The sequence below is a fragment of the Pyrgilauda ruficollis genome, unplaced genomic scaffold (assembly GCF_017590135.1).
Source record: "Pyrgilauda ruficollis isolate IOZ18807 unplaced genomic scaffold, ASM1759013v1 scaffold4, whole genome shotgun sequence".
NCBI lineage: Eukaryota > Metazoa > Chordata > Aves > Passeriformes > Passeridae > Pyrgilauda > Pyrgilauda ruficollis.
This window is the reverse complement of record NW_024525489.1, coordinates 11,278,998-11,300,588: the sequence shown is the minus strand read 5'-3', so window position 1 is coordinate 11,300,588 and position 21,591 is coordinate 11,278,998. Positions and strand designations below refer to the sequence as shown.

The 21,591-nt window shown below is 35.1% G+C and overlaps 1 protein-coding gene across 2 annotated transcripts in view; it reads right to left on the bottom strand.

Moving 5' to 3' along the window:
* The window catches only part of BTBD9 (BTB domain containing 9), a 115,303-nt gene that overhangs the window by 76,992 nt on the left and 16,720 nt on the right, over positions 1-21,591 (bottom strand). The gene's annotated exons all lie outside the window — the stretch shown is intronic.

Sequence of the window (21,591 nt, the reverse complement as noted above, 5' to 3'; positions counted from 1 at the left end):
AAATCTTCAAAATTACATTTATTTTCAAACTTTCTTTCCACATAAGAGCTGGATGGAAAATATGAATCAGAAAGACTTTTGGCTTCTTTTTTTCTTTGCTTTTTTTTTTTTTTAATATGCATTTAAATTAATGCTATAAACAACAGCAGCAGCATTTTGTTTTGATTCAGTCAAATAAGGAATTACATGACTTTGAGTAAATTATAACCTTAAAAGTTTAAATAACTTGCAATGAAACCATTACTGTCACTCAAACAATTTTCTACAGTTAAAGTCTGCATGTTAAGTGTAAATTAATTTTCCATTTGAAGAATATCAATAATTTATCTGCTCGGTGTGAAGAAGGAAAGATGCAATTGAAGATATTTTTCTGGAAAGATTTTTAGTTATTCCATAGCACTCTCTAGTGGTAAAAGGTGTTCAAATCAACTGGAACAATTCTGACTAAGAATTTACATTATAACACGATTTTGCATGACCTAATGCACACCTATGTTTCTTTGGAGTTTAGGAAAAGTGCTTGATTTTGTGGTGGTTTTTGTTAGTTTTGTGGGGTTTTGGGGTTTTTTAAGCTACAATCTCTCACAGGCAACTTTTCTCATGGTAGTGGCTTCAAATATAATCTTTGTGAACATCATTAATGCTAAATCTAATAACATTTAATCTTTCTCCAAATAATGTTTTTTAATTTGTATCTATGCAGGATATTCCATGAACAAAAAACAGAAAGCATTTGCATAACTCTCCATTGATGTTCTCTGACTTCAAGCAGAGCCCATAAGGACAGATCACTTTGAACTGCTGGAAAGCAGCTTCTACACTCTGCATGTATCCTTCTTTCTAAAGTATATTTCCAAGAGCCCTATGATTCAGTAGGTTACAAATTTGGAAGATTTGGATACCCACACATGTAGCCAAGTTGTATTTTGTACATTATAAAGTGCACCTAATGCATATAAAGACAGAGATCACCTATCTCCATTACTCTGCACAAAAAAGACATGAAAGATAAAAGTTTCTTTTAATATATTTATACATAATAGATAATAGTTATATTTTTAAGTAAGTTATTTAATTTTAAGATTAATATTATCTTTGCATGTGTCATTCCAAATTCACTCATCCATCTCCTGGGAACAAAGACACAAGGCTGGTTTCTGCAAGAAGTGCAGAGGAATTTACTGGTGTTTCAATAAGCTCACTCCTTACCTCTCCTAACAGCAAATTTTCAGTGGGATCCTTATGCTAGACAGTGCTGATTTCCTTTTGTATTTGTGAACTAAGAAAAAAGCCCCCTTTACATTACTTTTCAAATGCAGATCAACTTATTTCCATGTCCATTAAAAAAAATAACTCAAAACTCAGCTGTGAAATGGAAAAAATATACCTTATTATTTTATCACTCAGGACATGCCGGTTCCTAAACTCCCAGTTTATGTCTTTTGGTGAAATGGCATACTTTCTGGCAGATTACTAAAATAACTTAATTCTAGCAATAGAACAAGCACAGGTAAGACTGGCTAATCCCTTTTCATTACAAAATTGTAAATATTCTGTTAATAACTGTCTATAACAATTTTGAAGCATTAAAAGTGAAGTTGGATTGTATTAAAAGTCATTGTTAAAGATATAAATATTATGAGCATCTGACTTCCAATATACTTTGTCATAAAAGAAATTACAAAATAACATTAAAATCCTAAAGACAGATGGTTTTGTGGTTTTTTTAAACAAAATGTAAGAATTTGAATTATAGTCAGAGGCTAGGAGCCATTGCAATTTACCACATTTGTTCATTTCTTGTTATTTAAATGGCTCATTCTTAAGCGTTAAATATCACATGCAAAATTATGCTTTCTAGACAAGACTTTTACACAATAAAGAGAGTTGAAAACATTTTGATTACTTAACTACCTTCCAGCCCAAACCTCCAAAGAGAGAACTAGGGATACACTGGTTGGTATGACATGTCCCTAGACAGGCTCCCCAGGCAGGAGCAAACAGTGCATTCCAACTGCTGACAGCAAGAGCTGAGCAGGCTCTGATCAAAGTAAACTCAAGGACCAGGGATTCAAAAGGCTCTGGCAGGCAAAAAGGACTTATGTATCTAAATATTGAACTTGCTTCAAGAAAGCAAGCCAAAATGCTTACATTCAAGGAACCACCTCGTGCTGCAGGAATACACAGCCCACTGGAAAGCCCTCAGATGGATCAGTTTCTCTGTGTACCTAAAATTTACACATACAAGCTCTGAAGCATTATTGACTTCTGATACCTCTTACCAGCTGAGGTATGAGCCAGAGACTAGATAAAAAACTCCTAATAAACCAGAATTTTTCTTAACTTCTACTTTTTCTTATTACTATTATAATTATTTTAAGGTCTTGACATTATCCAGAAGTAAGCTGCTCCTGTTGAGAATACAAGGTCTCTGAACACTCTTTGGAACACTGTTAGGTTTGTCTAAACCTATTTAGTGAAGGTAAAGGTGCAGTTTCACAACTTCTGGAGAACACCACACCACAGATACAAAACCAGTCTTTGCCCATACCAGTCTCCACCAGGTGTTCAGAATGATCCTGCTGAGCACAGCAGGATCTCTGTATGAACTCATAGCTCAGAAAAGCTTTGGAAGTACAACTTACTCCTTTAAGGGTTGTACCTTGTACCATAAACACACTGATGGCTTAAAAAACTGCAGAATTCTTGGAACCTAAGAGAAAAACCTTAATTCTACATTATGATAAAGCACTGATTGTTGTCATCATTCAAGTTTAAAACATGAAATGCATTCCCATAAAGAATTTTTCCCACTATCAAGTATCTGCTAGAACAGTTTGCACCATTTAGCTTTCATTCTGAACATAATAAAGACTAAATGCTGGAGGATGCTACCTCAAAAAAAAAAAAACAAAAAAAAAAAAAAAAAAAAAAAAAAACAAAAAAAACAAAAAACCACAAAAAACCAAAACCAATCCAAAAATCAAAACAAAACAAAAAAATCCCCAAAAAACAAAAACATAAAAAAACCAAAGCCCCCAAACAAACAAAAAAAAAATCAAACAAAAAAAAGCAAGAGGGCTTTTTAAGACCATACATATAAATCCATGTTATTTCTTTTCCAAACTTTAGAGAAAATATTTATATTTCAGGTTGTCAAACACTTACTCTAAATTAAAAGACTTTCTGAAGTATTTTTGATCATTGAATTAATTTTAAAGAGTACATGACCATGGAGACTGCGGTTGTTTCCAGAACTGATCATTTAGGAAAGGAAATTTATCAGGACTTTATTCTGAATTTCTTACTTTATTTTATTTAACAAACAAATTCTAGTTCTTATATGCATAGCTGTCTTAATAGAACAATTTTAAGAAATCTGTTATAAAAAATCTTCTATCATTATTTTAAAATATTATTACATGTGGTATCTAGCTAGGTAGATTTTCAATACTACCAGTTTGACCTAACTTCAATGTAACATTTTGAATGTTGCATTCCCCACATAAACTGAGTATTACACCAGCATACAATGTGCAATTAAAATAATTATTCATTATAACAGAACTGAATTTACTCTTCCCAAAAGTCTTAGTATCCTGCTTAACTAGATTTGTATGTCTTCATGCATTTACACATAAAAGTGTGTGTGCATGTGTGTAGAGGAGCTCTATACAGCCACTGAAAACACTATCAAATACTGTGAAAACGCTAAAGGCAAAATCAATTCTATGTTTGCTACACATTATTTTATAATGATGTAACACCAGAGAAAAATAGTTTGGGAATCACTGCTTATATAAGAAAATCAGTTTTCTTGAACTCCTAATTTATTTTACATCAGTAAGAATGCTTTAAATTAAAATTCAGTACCCTACATGGGCTTAAATACATAAGACACACAGTTTTGCTTCCTAGTCAAAGAAAGATCTGACTGTGTACATTTCATGTTAAACCTTGAAATTACTGTAAGGATAGAATAAATAGTTTCTCACAGGCACATTGACTTTTGCTATGAAAATACACTGAATTTTTATGATAGTTCTTATATGTTTTCTGCTCCAATACAGTGTCTTGAACTATCGTGCAGACTAAAAAGCCCAGTCTCTTCTTCCAAGAGGTGTTCTTAAAGCATTTTCATAGGAATATGGATTTGAAAAGTTAGCATGGTGCCTTAAAACTGTGACTAAATGTAGTGTTTTGCTGACATCTTTCCTTACCATCAAACAAACTGACATTCTGCATATAAACTGTCACAACAAAAAGTTGAGGTTTTCTACATACTTTTCTCAGAGCTGATCTGCTTCTGCATTGTAAATTTTAGTATAACACTAGAGCCTAAAGAACAGTATTTTTTAAGCTCTTATCACCGTTTTTAACAACAGACAAGCAACACAAACATAACAGTTTTCATCATCTGGCCCTTGTATTCCTTTCCATATGAGAATGCAAATGGCCTCAGTTCAGCGGACAACAGAAAAGTGTCCAACAGCAGAGACAGAAACTTCTTTTGGGCTCCTAATGAGGTCTCCAGAGCCCAAGGCAAACCAATAACAAATTGTACTTTCCACACACTGGGATGTGGGGGCTGTGAGGGAGGAGAAGAAAACCCTGGAGCTTGTCATCTGAAATTAATTGAACTTAGCCATGCCAGGAAAATACTGGTAATAAACCCTTCCCAACTAAATAAAGCTTTTCACTAGGAAAAAAAAATTTATGGCAGTAATTTCATCTTGGGTTTTTCAAGAAGATCTTGCTGTTTTTCTTGCACTCGATAGAAAAATCCCAAAGGAGCAATGTAGGCAGCAATAAGGCAGACTTCTAAAAAGATACCACTTAATTTCTCACTCCTCCCTTGCACTATTGCTCCTCCTCCTCTTGTATTTAACTGAATATTAACTCTATTAGTGAAATATGCTACCTCAAGTTTTCTCATTCTGTAGAGGTAGGAAGTTTTATGCTTCAGCATCCCCTTGAGAGGGTATTCGATCTCTGCAGGTTCATCACTCATTCCATCATCCTAAAAGCAGTCCAGAGATGCTAGACAACTTGGTATTAACAAAATGCCATAAAAGATCAAAACATAAAAGACTTAAAAATAATAAATCTCATCTTCAGCCAGAGGACAAACATTCTATATGAGTAACTGACATCGCATTTGTTATTCCCTACATGCCACAGAAACAAAGCGATCTTGGATTTGGCAATTGCTGAATACATTTTTCTTCACTCTCTTATGCATCTTACATCCTATTAAAAATCCACCAACTAATGTTCATTGAATCTATTTAATATACAGCACCCAAATCCTTCAAGCACTAAAATTAAAACTCTGCAATTTTAGTTTGTTCTGTAAACAAAAGCAGATTAGCCAATATTATTTAGTTTTATTTTCTTCATTTTCAAAAGGATGATACAGCTACAGGAATTTTTTAGATGAACTGTATTAAAAAAAATAGCAATGCACTCTACAAAACCTAAAGAAATTATCAGTGACATACTTTATTACTTCACTCTGTATCATAACAGAAACCAAAAATTTCTGTACAGCTCACACATATATCTATTGTGTCATAGAACAGCTTACACTGAGATGCTTTTGATGCATCAGAAAAATGACAACCAATGTTCTCCAAATTAATTATTTAACGAGTTGAACCTCACACAATGAAGTTTCACACCCTGTAAAAATCTGTTCATACAAACCAGATCTATGCCCTCACTAGATCTGATAGCCCCCATTATAGGCCTGCTTCCTCCAAGCTTTTCCCCTACTCTACACAGCAGTCATTCTGCACAAAAGCACAAGAAAACCTCCCAGAATTCAGCCTCGAGATTATTCTGGCTACACTAACTGTTTCTGAGATCATTTTAAAATGGAAGCAGATATACTGCCCACACTGTTAAGGTAGTAGGCCTGTCCCTGGCATAATTCCTGCCCACCCCAACTGGCACTCCCTTCTCAAGCACTACTTCAGTGAGGGTCTACATGGGCCAGAAGCTATTCCACCCAAGGGCAATGAGGACAGTCAATACACTCTGAAGGTGGAATGGAGTTTTATAGGATGGACATGGCTAAAATGTAAAAGGACATTACAGGACTAAAGAATAGGCATTGGGACTACTTAGTCCATTAATTTTTAGATACAGCTACAGACTACTGGAAGCAGTTTCAAATGTTTAAAAACAACAGTTACCAGAAACAAACAATTTCTAGGCTGAATGATAAATTCCATAAGCCTGTTCAGCCTTCCTAGACATTCTCCAGGCTTGTCTTTCATGGCCCTACTTCTGTAATTCGCACATGATGCTTGCTCCTAATTGTACCTTTCGCATATAGCTTACTTTGCCCTTTGCCTCATATCCTCAGTTGAAACGGTTTCCTTTACTTTAAAAGCTTATCCTTCTATTCTAGTCTTCTGCCCAGGCTCTTCTGAGACTCACAAGCTACACAGTTCTTAACAGTTTATGTAATCTCCCTATCAGGCTTATACTGTATGTCTAAAGCTGGAGAACGCCAGCTGCCTTCAAATAGGATGAAATAGGTTTCTTTTTATTTTAAGAGCTACAAAATGTGGATCAAGAAAAACAACCAAAAAAACAGTGCAGCATTTTTCCCCTTTAAATACAGTGATTATCAGGCTGGTTTTCTGATAGAAACTCCTGAGAATAAATCAGTGACATTGGCAGGTACTTTATTATCCTGTATTTATGTATTAATCCAATTATATTATCAAAATATACACAAAGAAACTTAGCGAATAATCTTGACTGCCTGCCATATATATGCCATTTAATTTACTGAAACAGTTCCAAATCTCATCTAGTACAACTATCCCATCATTTTCAAATCAACAAAACAGTCCTTCTAATTCTGTTGAAACCATTTGATCCATTTTACTTTAAATTAACACAGTATTTAGAAGCTGTTGTATCATTGTTGTCCCTAGCATTCACCTAGCTGTCCAACTTTTTTTAAGTATCTTCCCAGTTCAGGACAGAAAGATGCTGCCAGAATAAAACCAGCTGATTCCAGTGAGGAATTCAGGCCTTCCCGACATCAAGTATGAAACTTATACTCCTTACTCTTCCCTCCCTTCTTCCTGCAGTATGACACAGGCCTCAGTTTTACTGAGAGAAATTAATGATGAGCTCCTGTTGTCTTTACCACATCTGTCTACAGGTAAGAACATGTTTAAAGAATTAAGCCATGCCGGGTAAACTAAAAACAAAGGAAAGGCACAAATGTGAGATGGCTTTAAACGATCTGGCTCTACCCCAACAGAGAATTAACAGCATTAAAAACACAGAAAGAAAAAGACTGATATAAGAAAATATAGAAACCCTACCAGAAACAACAGAGAAAAGGAAAAGAGCAGCTCAGCTAAACAAAGGCTCAGCCTGCTCCAGAGACTGATCAGATCAGCACTTTTCCACTTCGCTGACGACTGGCCTGCAGAGCACTAGGGCACTATGCTATTGGTGGAGAGCATATTCATGTTTAATCCAAGACTGTTTTCCTACTTAATTACTGTGCATTATGAACAAGAACTATTCTTTGCTCACAAACTAGACACCATCCTGCTCTCAAGCATCCACAGCTAGTGGAAGATAGAAAAAGTCATCCGATTTTTTGCACCATTAGGTATCTCCTACCACTGTAAAGTGCAGGAATAAAGCAAAGGCAGTTTCAAGCTTGATTCTTGGATCTCCTGTCTACATCTAATTTAGCTAACTGTTTTTCTTTCTGTAAGAGGCTGACAGTTTCCCACACACTCTGGAGTCCCACCTTCCAGTTTAAGCATATGAGGTTAAAGCAGAGCTCCACCATATGTTTTCCTCTTCAAGAGGAAAGTGAGAGTCAGCATCAAAAATCCCTGCCTCAGTGCTAACCTTGAGCTCAGGGCAGAGGCAGACCAGCAGGAACCATTCCAACAAGGCCTTCTGAAGGAAGATGAAGCGGTGACAGCACAGCATATGGCAGCTGTGTGTTAGTCACTAGGCCAAGAAACCAGCTGTCTTAACACCTGGTTCTTTTAACCAGAATAAACCATTTAGAATTTAGCCCTTGCCTGGAAAAGAATTTAAAGGATTAAATAAAGAATTAACAGGTTTTTTAACCATAAGGATCTCCAAAGCAACAGAGGAAGAATGCGAGCATCAAGGCATTGTTAACGTGCAAGTGAACTGCTGCGTTTAACTTGCTCAACAGAAAGTGGTGTTAAGAGGAAAGTAAAGTCAAAAAGAAATTCATCTTCTAGCATCCCAGAGAACAAGCACTGGTTCCATTTTGTTCTTTTGGAAATTGTCAGAAACTGTATTCTAGTAAACAGGCCACAAAAATTACTACAGTGACCCTGGAATGAAGTATTCTTCATTAAAGCTCTAATGTTACAGTAACTATGAATTACAACTCGAACACTGAAGTCTGGCCATAATTCTACAAAAAATAATATTTTCAACCTTATTTTTAAGACCACATATCCCCTGTATCTCCAAGCTTCATGAAAACCACAAGTATTTCAGAATACTTGGGATAAGCATTCTCCATTTTTCTTCATATAGGTGTTTACTACTTTATTTTACACACATTTTATCTTCCAGGTCTAATAACTCTGAAGTGGAATGTTGAAAATATTTGCCTATAATTATTATGGAATAAGTTCACTCTAAAGCACAATGTATGAACACCTAAAACATCCTCCACAAGAAAACAAACCACAAAAAAATGTAAGTCTTCTCCATGAGTGATGCTAATTTCTACATATATCTCTTCTCTTGCAAGTTGTGCATCACTAAGATGAGACACATTCGTCTATTCCATCTTAGTGGAATTTTGCTCACTCAATTGAAGAGTATTTTAGCCAACTTTCATGATACTACTGTAGTAACTGGGCTAGAGCTTATAGATAACTAAGAACTGATATGAGTACATGGTTTTCCTGACCCATAAATCAATTAACTACAAGGTCAACATAAAAATTCTCCTTAAAAGACTAGGTGGGTAGGAAAGTTCCATAGTACTGTGAAGACACTTCTTCTATCCAATATTTGAAGCAACAAAGATGGATTCTGAAAGACAGAAGACAGAAGAAGGAGCAAACTGTGAAAGGAAGCAACCCAAAAGATGTTCAGAGGACCCCAGAAACAACTCTTCTCTCCTTGAAAAAGGCCACTAGAAATAGGAAAAAAACTGCAGAGATCACAAAAAAGCCCAGTCCCTTTCTATCAGTGTGATCATATGCACCTCATACAAAAGCACTCTCCATTCATTGTTTGTGACTCCACTGGTGACCTCTGTTTTCTTTAAAGTACTACAACTACTTCAAGTAATTTCCATGGTAACTGCACACAGTTTCTAATTTTAATAGCTAAACCAAATTCTTACCTGCGTGAAATAATACATATTTTAGCTCCTTATGCAGACATAATTCACTAGAAGCTAAAATGAACAAAGATACTGAAGTGCAGTTATGCCTGAAAAAGAATAGAAGGTAATTTTGGTAATTTTCCAGTTTTACAGCTGCTTTCAGAATTCTGCCTGAAGGATTACACTCGGCAATCACTCAGATGCAAAATATTACTTCTATTCCATAGATTCTGAACATGAACTATTAAATCTGTTAGATCAATACCCATTCCTCCCATGTACACTTAAGAAATTAATAATGACTATAACATTTTCATACTGAAACATTTCCATTTCAGGTAAAGGATTAGACAACAAATACATTCAACTTTTAAAACTGCATCACAGCAGTTACATACAATGTAAGCCATAAAGCTATATAATAAAGATTAGATTATGAATTTCACCAAAATGGCAATTTTAAATAATGTACCACTGAGCCTACCTTAAAATGAAATGGTACAATAGATGTTCTTCAGTGCCTAGATATATCTTTCCCCCCGCAATTTTTTTTCAAATGTAGCTAGTAAATCAGTTTCATAGTTTGTTTTTGAACAGCTCTAACACTGGTCATTCACAGTACAAAATGAGAAAAAGTATCAAGCAATTTCAAAAAGAGTAGACAGAGAAGATCTATCTGAAAATCAATTTATTTTAAAAAAAATTATAAATTGAGTCCTCCAAAAACTCAAGAGGTTGCTCAAGAACGGTTCTAGAACAGTACTTTAAATGGGTTGTCCAGCAAAGTGGGTGAGTTATCATCCTGAACTCACTTAAAAGACTCACATGGATGTGGCACTTGTGTGGTGGGCTTGGCAGTGCTGGGTTAATGGCTGGAGTCTATCCAAGAGGTCTTTTTCAACCTAAATGACTCTGTGATTCTACTTCCTCTTAAATGCCACACTGTCCATAAAAAAAATATATCACAGAATTATCCCAAAACACACATCACATTTTTAACTGAGGTCACGTATTTGCCAAAGTTAATACAGAAAATGGGCCAACCTGAGCAGACAGTTTACATTCCATGCATTGCTCTACACAATTTCCCTTAGCCTATGATTTGGAGAATTCTTCAGTAAAAATTTTTGAAAGAAATCTGTACTAAATGAGCTTAGAGGACAGAATAAAATGTTCAGTCAACTCCCCAGTTGCTAAATGCCTTTACAGATTAATTTTAGACACAAACTAATATTGTATCTAATATACACCTTCTGAGAATTCCAACTTAGAAACTGTTCCTTAATTCAAGAAGCCCAAAATATTTTATTAAAACGTTGCAGAAAAAAAGTATTCTAAATATGCTGCTGACCTCAAGCATTATTATATTTACTTCCAGACACCTATGGGGGAAACCACTTAGGTGCCAGATGCGATGGTGCCAACACATGCCCACGTGCCAGACGACAGTAAAGAGCCTTGAGTTATCTACCTAGAAATCAGGTGATGCATAGATGGTGCAGACATTGCATAGGTAACTACAAAGTTTCCATAATACAAAGAGTAAAAAAGGATTAAGGAGTCTGAAAAAATGAATTTTCTAGCAGTGAAATTTCTAGCAGCTTCTGTTAAAAAGATGGATTGCACACTCTACAGTGTAAATTACCTGTGAGTACAGTGAACCCCTTTCACTTTACTATAATTCAATATTCGTGAACATGTCTGACAACTGTTGATGATACAAGGAACATTCTCTTACTACTAATCTGCATTATGTCAATCCACACCAAGAGAATAAAAGACATTTATAGTCTCTAGTTTCACCCAAGAGTGAACTATTTCAATTTCATTCATTTTCACTCCAAAGAAATAATATAGATTTGCTATATTGAAACAATTTGTTTCCCTTTCATTTACACACTTACCTATGAAGGCAAGATGAAATATGACACAGGAAGTAATCTCTCTTTACAGCTGTTACATATGCTTTATAATTTACTACAAGCTGGAATCATGACAATAACGTCTTCTAGCCCTTCACCCTATTTTGATCTATCGAAGTTTTAAAATCAGTTTTCACCTAAATATACATTAAATCATTCCCTTAAAAAAGAAGGGATGAAATAATATCTGAATGGGAAGAGTGTCTATGCATATACATACAGTGTTTCACAAAGATTTAGTTTTCCTAGCTATTAAGTCAAAATCAAGAGTTCTCTTGTAGAAAAAAAAAAGAAAAATAACCCCAAATAAAACATTAACATCATTATCAAAACTGAAAAAAAAATTGTCTGGCTACCAATAGCACAATAAAAATAATAATAACAATTCTAAAAAGATAAGCTCAATAGAAATTACAAGAAAATCTAACAGATAAAAAACTTACTACTATGCACTGAGGGAACACAACAGCTATACAAGAACACCCTAAGGCACATTGACTGTATGCCTCAATACTATGTACTCATAATTTACTCTTAATTTTTTCTAATGTCCAAGTATGTGACACTTAAACCCATAGTTTCTAGTCTAAAAAACTTGTTACAAAAACAGTAAGGCATTACCCTTTTCAGCTATTGCTTTCTTAACTGAAGTTATTTTTAAACACTATTATCCAAATTTTGGTGGTATAAAAAGAGCAGAGATGCCTGATCAGTTAAGGGGAAAATGAATATGTAATCTTAGATCACATCGAAAATTAGTATAAAATACTCCACTACAAATCCTATACATCTGAAGAATCAAGTAACTTTAAGGTAAACTGCAGAACAACTGATAAGTGCATTTCAAATCCTCATAGGAGGATGTGAAAGAAAAAAATTATTTTAACTTCAGAATGTCTCCCTGACTTTTAAGACTATAGTTCTAGTCATTAACTTTAAAAAAAAAAAAAATTCTTATCCTCTCCCTCAAAATTATATTGTATAACTTAAAAAAATTCCCTGGACAGGCTTAGAGGAAAAATTTTGGAGAAAATAAACCCAGCCCAAAAAGAAACCAAACCAACTAACCCATCTCCCTCCATTTGATTTTTGCTTCTAAAGTATATAAGGGAATTAATCTTTGCAAACGGTGCATCAGATTCAAAGAAATACCACCAAATCTTACTTTTAAAAACTGAACCAAATGGGAATTCTCATGCGGCTCACACAGTTACTTACATAACTGTGTGAAACCCAAAAGCATTTTCATTTGCAAAGTACTGTCAAATATCAAGAACAGAAGTAGTGAAATCTTTAATCTTGTTTCTAAGTAGCCTGGGAGCTAATAAGCCTAAATTCTTGTTAGTGCAGCCTCTAAGTCTGCAGATGAAAGTCAACTTCTTTGGGTAGTCAAGTAGCAGGGTGGGGTCCCTGAAATACTGTACATCTCTGGGAAGGGTGCTGAGAACAAAACAGTGCTGCTCTGTTACAGCTTGCTGCACCCAAATCTCAAACACTCACGTACAGTTCTGGTCTCCACACCTCAAGGAGTACATACCAGAGTCACATAAGGTACAGCCAACACCACCAAAAATCATAAAAGCGACTGAATAGATGGAACTAGAGTAGTGGTTGAAGGGTCAACACTTGACACTCAAAAAGGCTTAGTAAGAGTCAAACAAGTGAATGTTTTCATTCACCAGATCCCACAATACTGGAATTAGAAGAAACAAAGTAGCAAAAGAATTGTCTAAAGGGTTAAAACTACTTTTTTTGTGCAGTGATTAATGAGCTTTTGCAAAGTGCAGCCACTACAATCTGCAAGCAGTTGACAGCAGCCCAGTCAGAGAGGGACCTTAGATAAATGAATGGCCAAGCTTATCTCTGAATATGTCTTAGCAGGATCAGAGGAGCACAACGATGTCTGCGCTCACAGCCTCCCCCTGACCAGCACCTCCTGCTCTCGAGGTCAGAGACTAGACACACAGCAAGGTGCCTGCTGACCTGACTCAACAGGTCACTTACACTGTTAATGAAAATGCAGCTTGATTAGCCAAACTTGGCAATTTGCCATTAACAGAGACTGTAATTTAATTAACAGAATACAGATTTAGAGATCAATACTTAATACACCTTCCATCACAGCTGTTATTCCCCAATACAAATGAGAATGGGATGAAGAAAAGTAATGAAATTACTACTTTATTGACCACTAAAGATGTTACTTGCAGTATCTAAAATTTCCAAGATCTTTATTAGATCTGCAGTGAACTACAGAAAAATTTGTCCCAATCTTACAAATAAAAAACAACTTGAAAGTATAAAGCTGTTAAAGTTGCTCTGTGGTAGAAATCAAAACTCAAATGCAGAATCTGGTGTTTTAGAAAAAACAGTTTTTCTTTCTTTTAGTAGACATTACAAATAATAACTGCTCCCAGTACAGTAGCAGCCTAAAAATCATAAATCCCATGTGGTTTTCCGGTCATTAACCCTACCCATAAAAAAAATCTCTCTTAAAACATTTTTCACTTCCAGAGTTTTTCCCAAACATTGTATTTTTTCTGAGTAATATATCTCTCTTCCACTGTTTTCTTTCCTTCACTCACTTCTGCCAGTTGAAGACCCTTATACACATGTTCATGTCTTATTTGCTACAATTTGATTCTCTACAGCAGGTAATTTGTTCAGTTTGATTTTTCATTTTCAACTCTATCCTTTTATTTTTTCATAATAAAGAGTAAATATTCCTTTTAAAAACTATTTAAAACTGCATCAAATGGAACCATAAGCCCCATCCTCCCAACTGCAACGGAGATGAGAAAGAGCAAATATAGGCCAAGCGCAAGAAACTTCAAGTTGCATGAGCTTCTTTTGCAGAGAAAAAGGACACTGAAGATTAGGGCTTTTCTACTCATACTCTTACCTTTCTGCTGCACAGAAGATAACTTGAGGTTTGTGAACAAAGAATCAAGTTTAATCACAGACAAATTTGTTCTACTGTTAAAATTGTTATCATCCAAAGTATTCCACAGCTAAGATTGGCCTAATGTTGGCTGACAGATGACTTTATAAACTTAGACACTGAGAAGTAAATCCACAGAACGGCATTACTTCATGCAAACAATCTGAGTATTCATAAAGTGCAGTTTTAAGTGTGGTACAGCATTTCATATACACACAGGAAAATCGTGCCCATTATCAGCTAAGAAATGGGAAACAGAGAAAAGCTTCACACAGTGGCATCAAACAACTTAAACAGACAGCCATCACAGATCAACAAAGTAAAATAAACCAGAATTCTTACAAATTTGCCAAAACATGATTTCCTCTTGGAAAAGCCTGTCTTTGTAAACATGTATGGCAAGTTTTCACAGTTAATTCCATCTCTTGGAGTGCAACAGAAAACACAGAAGAGAGTTTAAAAAAACAAGTGCTGAAGATGCCTTTTAAACACACACGTCTTATGCAACATTAACTTTAAAATACAGCCTGCTGTAGAATTATCACCAACAATTTGATAATTCAGCATTTAGGTGTATCTTTATGCATCACTTTCAAGCTGAATAATTACTGATAATTTTCACTTACATCAGATCTCATTTATGAGGTGAAATACTGAAAACAGAACTCAAGACAATTTAGAGTTTAAGAAACTTAAAATGAACACTTCAAAATTCAGACTAAAGAAATTCTAACCATACTACAAAAAACCTACTTATTATTATGTCAAGCATGAGAAATATGTAATCTAGGTCTCTTAAAAAGTTAATTGTTTCTTCCAAACCATAAAGCAAAAAGAATATATTACACTTTTTTTATAATCCATGTTCAACAAACTGCATTGGCAGGCCCTCCCCTATTTCTCAGGTATCTCTATACAAGGTATATTGACCCTCTACAAATACTTTTTCAGACAAATACTCATTTTCAGCTGATAACTTGTCTGGCAGGTTGTCATCAACAGCTTAAATGCACACTGGCTTTTTTACTTTTCTTCAAAGCTGAGTTGGGCTCTTTAGGTTAAGATAATTGAAATTGCTATGACAGACAGGAGAAGGAATCTGAGAAGAAAAAACTGCTTTGATAAAGTTCTTGATGAAAAATATTATTGATTATTCCTGTAGAGAAATGAGCTTTTATATCACTAGGAGCACATTTGGAGCTGAATTTAGAAATGTAAGCTTAAGATCAAAAGTATACATAACCTGAAATGAAGAAAAAGATCTTATAAATCAATAAACACTCCAATCCAGATGAGGCAATAGCTTTCTTGATCCTGTGTAGATGATCTACATTGTTTGAAAAAATCTCAAACTATCACCTTTTCTTAGCAACAGAAAAAACACTAGAATGAAAACCTACTGGAAGAGAAAAAAGGATGTTTAAACACTGATAGAGAGAAAAACAAGCAGCAACTACTCACTAAAATGGAGACTACAGGAAACCATTTCCTCCTATTTCACAGTTAAAAGGCAAAGTATTGGAAACATGCCAATAAAGGCTTCTAAATATGATCACATCTTACAAGAAAGAACAATGAGCTCTACTCCCCAGCCCCAAAACAAAAAACTGCCTGCAATGAAAATTGATTTTTGAAAATAATGCCAGTGAAAAGCCTCAAAGCTTTAGATTAACATTTCAAAATGGCTTTTACTATTTATCACTATGCTTCTGTAACACAAATCGAGGTAATTTTTACTTATTTCTAGAAATAACATTTTTGCTGTATTACTTATAGTATTAGATTCCAGAAAAGATTTTAAAATTTCAGTTATCCAGAAATAAAGACAAGCTAATTTGAATTATGCAACAAGGTTGGGATTTCTTCGTAAATTCACAAACACCAGCATATCTGCACAGTTAGAAATAAAATATTTACACAAGAGTCAAGGCTTCCCAAAGAACAGTACAAAAATAATTAATCAACATGTTGCCTGCACAACTATTTCTAATTTTCAGATGCAGTGACTAAGATAAAGATGGTTTCAGTTACCCAAGTTTAATTACTCAATTTGCAAGAAGTCCTTTTATAAGGATACTAAGGACTTACTGATGAAAAAATTTTCACATATTTTTCAGACTGACAGAAGGCCTTACCAAGCTCTTGCCAGCCACTCTTAGTCTAGGTTTTCTAGTTAGGTCAGTGATGCAGTAGGGCTTCATTTTAAGTTAAAACAATGTTCAAAAGCTTCTTTTGGATGTCTCTACACTTTTTCTGAACACCACCATTCCATACTGGGAAACAACACAAAAAACACTCCCAGAGCTAAATTAAATCTGCAGACACTGCTTTCCCCCCAGTTTATTTCAAGTATGTTGAACAAAATGTCAACTGCATAAATTGACTCATTCGTTTCAACATCTTAAATCAAACTGTACTTGGAATGTCTTTTGGCAAGTTAGTATCCACTAAGATTCCAGACCAAGCTCAGGAAAACTGCAAAATGGCTATGCATAATAGATAACGTTGTCAGAGACCTACTGGTAAGGCTGAAAGTGAGACATTGTTGCTTAATCAGTAGCTAATTTCAGTGACTCTTCAAAAGACAGAGAAAAATAAAATTACTTTTAGTAATAGTAGAAGTTACCACAATTACCTGAGGCTGCCTGATTAAGACCAGAATGCAAGAAAAATGTTTTGTCTAGCCTACACCTGAAAATCACATCTGCTCGCATATCATTACACGCAAAATAACTGTGCATAACTACTAACGTGTCTGAGTTTAGAACGACCTTAGCACTGAATAATTTACTCTTCTTGTATTTTTTCAATGTTCAGAAGACACGGTCTACAATTTAATTTGCCTTCACTCAGGCAGAGGATTACAAATAGTGTAATCATTAGTAGCAAAGACTGCTGAAGCACTAAACAAAAAACGAACCCAGTATCATCAGTGCTTAATAAAAGGAAAGGCAAGTAATTTTTTCTGCACCAATAAATACATCTAAAATACAAATACACCTTCTAAAGTAAAAATAATTCTAATGCCACACTTTCTATAGCAGCCAAGTGCTTTAAGGGAAACACAGAGCCTTTATATCACTATTAATTCAACACACTAGTACTAGAAAACCTCAAGATTTTTCAGCTTAAAGCAGATTTAAAAAAAGGAAAAACAATATGCTTAAATAATTTCCCACATTTACAGCATGCTTCTACAGGCATCTACCAGTTCTCTTAATAGAAACATACTTTGGGACCAATTGTTTATGCAGAAATAATTTGTATTTTCTTTTGATAAATCACATAATTATCATCACAAAAAGAGCTAAGGCAGTAATAGCAAACACAGACCAAAAATTGATCTCTTTACCTTTTCAATATATTTTTTGAATGTCTGTATTACTGACAAAATAGCATTGATTTCAGACTATAAGTTAGTCTGGTCAGGGAAATACCTCCCCAATCAAAACACAGAATCATCCAGTGTCAGACTAAAGATGGAAAATGAATTTAAGGTTTCCTTTCGATTTTATGTACTTATTCCGTACTTGCTCCCTCTATAGCTTAAAGAGCAAACCAGAATGATTCTGTAAATCTGGAAAGTTTAACGCACAAAAACAGCACACAGTAGGAAGAACACTTTGATCAAACGAGTGTAAACAGAAAGAAATTAAGTCTTTTAAACTTTTATTGTAGTGACACCTTGTGGCTACATCTGCCTTATTATGAAACCTCAAAATTTTTCATTTTGTAGTAATTCTTTTAATGCAGTTCTTCAAATACTGTGGTTGAGGATGAAGTAAAAAGATAGTCACAAAACAAAAAAGAAAGGATGAAAAAAGTGGGAAGGGTAAAACAGAAAACAGCATTACCTGCTCAAAGACCTTTATCAGTTTTAACATTCACTGCTACAAGAGGAAGATGGAATAACTATGAACCTGACACTTGTTCCTAACTTCCACAGGAACCTGATTACATGAACATTTTCTGTGTCCTGTCTTCCCTCTAAAGAGTGTTCAGTTTACACGAAAGTTGATACAGAAGTGCAAACAAAGAAAACAGGACCAAAAGAAATTTTTAAAAAATGCACTACTGTGTTGAAAAAAAAAAAAAAGGGGGGGGGGGGGAACTATCCTGTAATCACACTCTCTTATTTGCTTTTTCTGCATAGTATATGACTGTCCAATTTTCAAAGATGGTAGAATGATGTATTCTAGAAGGATTTAAAGCAAAAATGTGAAGTCTAAAACAATTATGTCAATAAAACCCCCATATGTTTTACTCAGTATTTTCTTTTACTAAAACCCCTCTAAATACAGCAACACCCTCTTACTTGTTATACTAAGCTTTGACACTGAACAAGTAATCTTTGTACAAAATAGCTTGTTTATTTAAATCAGGAATTACATCCTACAAATAACAGAAATGATCTGATGTGTGTGAGAAAGCACAAACTCATCTTTTTATTTCAGAATTTCAGTCTTCAGTTATTGCTCTTCCACTTTTTTTCAGCTATTAATCTGACAGAGATTATGGCTGGTAAAAGTTACTCTGAACATATTAAGACAGACTGGAGCATGTAAGCAACAGGAAGAAGCCAAGAGTGTAAATAGTCTTATCACATTTCTTGACTTTGCCTAATCAGTTTGGATGGTTGGATATGCACTTTGCCAAATACAAATTATCTTTCATGGGAAGTACAACAATGCCCCTAACTCCAACACTACTGTAAATATTCCATAACACTCCATATATCAAAAATTCACATCATGGTAAAGACTATGACACACATGACAAACGATTCATTAAGAAGGCTGAATTGGTCTTAATTCACTGTCATATAAATTATTTATTTTATTTAACAACTAAAGGCCAGAAGGGTGCATTTTTTCATCTAGTTTCTGTAAAAAATGCATTGATTGTAGAATTGAATATGGATAGATTTGCTTAAGAGGAAAGTTACTGTTTTTCAAAGAGAAACAAAAACCCCAACTTGCATACATGCAAATAAAAGACACACTCCATCAATTTTTTATGCCCATGGAAATGTTTGACTAGCTTCTTAAAACTTAGATGAACATATCAGTTCAGACGTTGACAGCTCTCACCTTTTACAACTAATATTTCTGTGAAAAGTAACTCAAAAAAGCAACTAACCCTGCCTAACGTAGCAGGGCTCATATCCTGTTTATAATCTATGTTTGAACAATTACTCTAGTGTATCAGACAACTGGCTGTCCTTCAACAGCCTGTACAGAATCCGGCATGTTCTACTCCCTCACTTTGGAAAAAGGCATGCTAATAAAAACCCCCCAGCAATAATTCTACACTTCAATTCTTTGTTGTGTCTCAAAATGACATCTTACACAGATGCTTTGACCTCACAAAGCACTTTGAGCTATATAATTTTTTTAATTAAAAAAAAAAAAAGCAAACCCCAAACCACCACCTAACTGAAGACCTTCCTGGAAAGGCAATCAGTCCATGATTTTCTACTAGAAATGTATTCAAAACTTGAAAAAATTGCAGCATGGCTCCCTAAGTGGTTGCTTCCAAAAATATTATCTGCATTAGTAAGACAAAAAGAGTAAAATGTCAAAACTATTGTCAAGAAGACAGAACATAACATGATGCTTCCATTCCTCTGTACTGTTATCCATTAACAGGAAAAATTTTGGCACTGGGACTTGAGACACTAAAACAAGACTGTACAACAGCATTGAGCAAAACAGAGCATACAAAACACTTAAAACATATCTGCCCCTTGGTAAGTATGTACAACATGCCTGTGAAACAATATCAAATAAGAAAGGAATAGATTCTGACAATTTCAGATTCACTTATATGACTGGTGCTCGAAAGACTGGAGAACACCTTTTTTTAGGTGACAAGAAAATGCTGTGTATACTAGGATTTCTGTTTTGTGTACATCAGTATACTGGAAATAACTAATCTAACTTGTTTAAGTAAACAGAGCTACTTTAAACACATTATCACAAAACACTGAAATTGGAGACAAAAGAAAAGTTTAGTAGTCTTTGCTTACTCATTCTGAACAGATTATTGATTAAAAGACAGATAAGTCTCTAATACTAATATCTAGGTGTACATAGCCTCCCCTGCTCAAAGCCTCTCTCCTGGAGGGAATTTGATCAAAATTCCTGATCAAAGGAGACTCAACCTTCAAGTAATACCTAACTATTTATATCAATATAATTAAATAAAAAGTTCTTAATGGGGAACTCCTCAATGTAGGCTTCAATTCACTTATGCAAATAAAGATTACAGAAAACCTTATCTAAACTTTATTTATTTATCATGGTGACTCAGCTGAGAATTCATATTTTGCCTTAAGGTTACTGCTCCTTAGCAATAAGTGCTCATAAACTTAGGCTGCTACATTATTTTCTCTTTAGCTCTTCCAATAAGCTGCATCTCCAAGAAATTCCCTACCATTTTGTGGGTATGATAATGAGGAACAGAGATTTATAGAAAAGAACAGGAAAATGTGAAAAAGAAAGCATCTCTCTCCATGGAGATTCCAAGACTTGCTGTGCCAATTAAAAAGTTTATGTCTACAGAATAATTATAACAATACAGGTCATTTCCTCTCAGGGTCTATGACCCAAAACCTAATGATGACAGCATCTTTGGTATCTTCAGGTTGTATCCTCCCTACCAATTAGCTCAATTCAGTTTTTGAGTAAGACTGCTTCAATGTGATTATCAGCTTCTTGCAGAATTCCCAACCCCTACAGTTAAAATAATATTACAGTTTAAAAAAACATTAGTTTAACTACACTTAAACCCATTTATTAATTTTCACAGAATGGCAGAATCTCAGATATATGCTGATGTAGAACGGACCCAAAAGGATCACCAAAGTCCCTGTCCTGGCCCCGCACAGCACCATCCCCAACAGCCACATCATGTGCCTGAGAAGATTGTCCAAACGCTTCTTGAACTCTTGTCAGGCTGGTGGTGTGACCACTTACTTCCCTGGGGAGCCTGTTCCAGTGTCCAGGCACTCTCTGGGTGAAGAACCTTTTTCTAATACCCAACCTAACCCTCCCCTGACACAACTCCAAGTCATTCCCTCAGGTCCTGTCACGGCCACCAGAGACAAGAGATCAGTGCCTGCCCGTCCTCTTCCCCGCACAAGGAAGGTGTAATTGCAATGAGGTCTCCTCGCAGTCTCTTCTTCTCCAGGCTGAACAGACCAAGTGACCTTGGCTGCTCCTCATATGGCTTTCCCCTTAAGGCCCTTCACCATCTTTGCTGCCCTCCTTAGGGCCCTCTCAAATAGTTTAATATCCTTCCTATATTGTGGTACCCAAAACAGCACACGAGGCATTCCTCAAAGCTTCTTAGTCCTA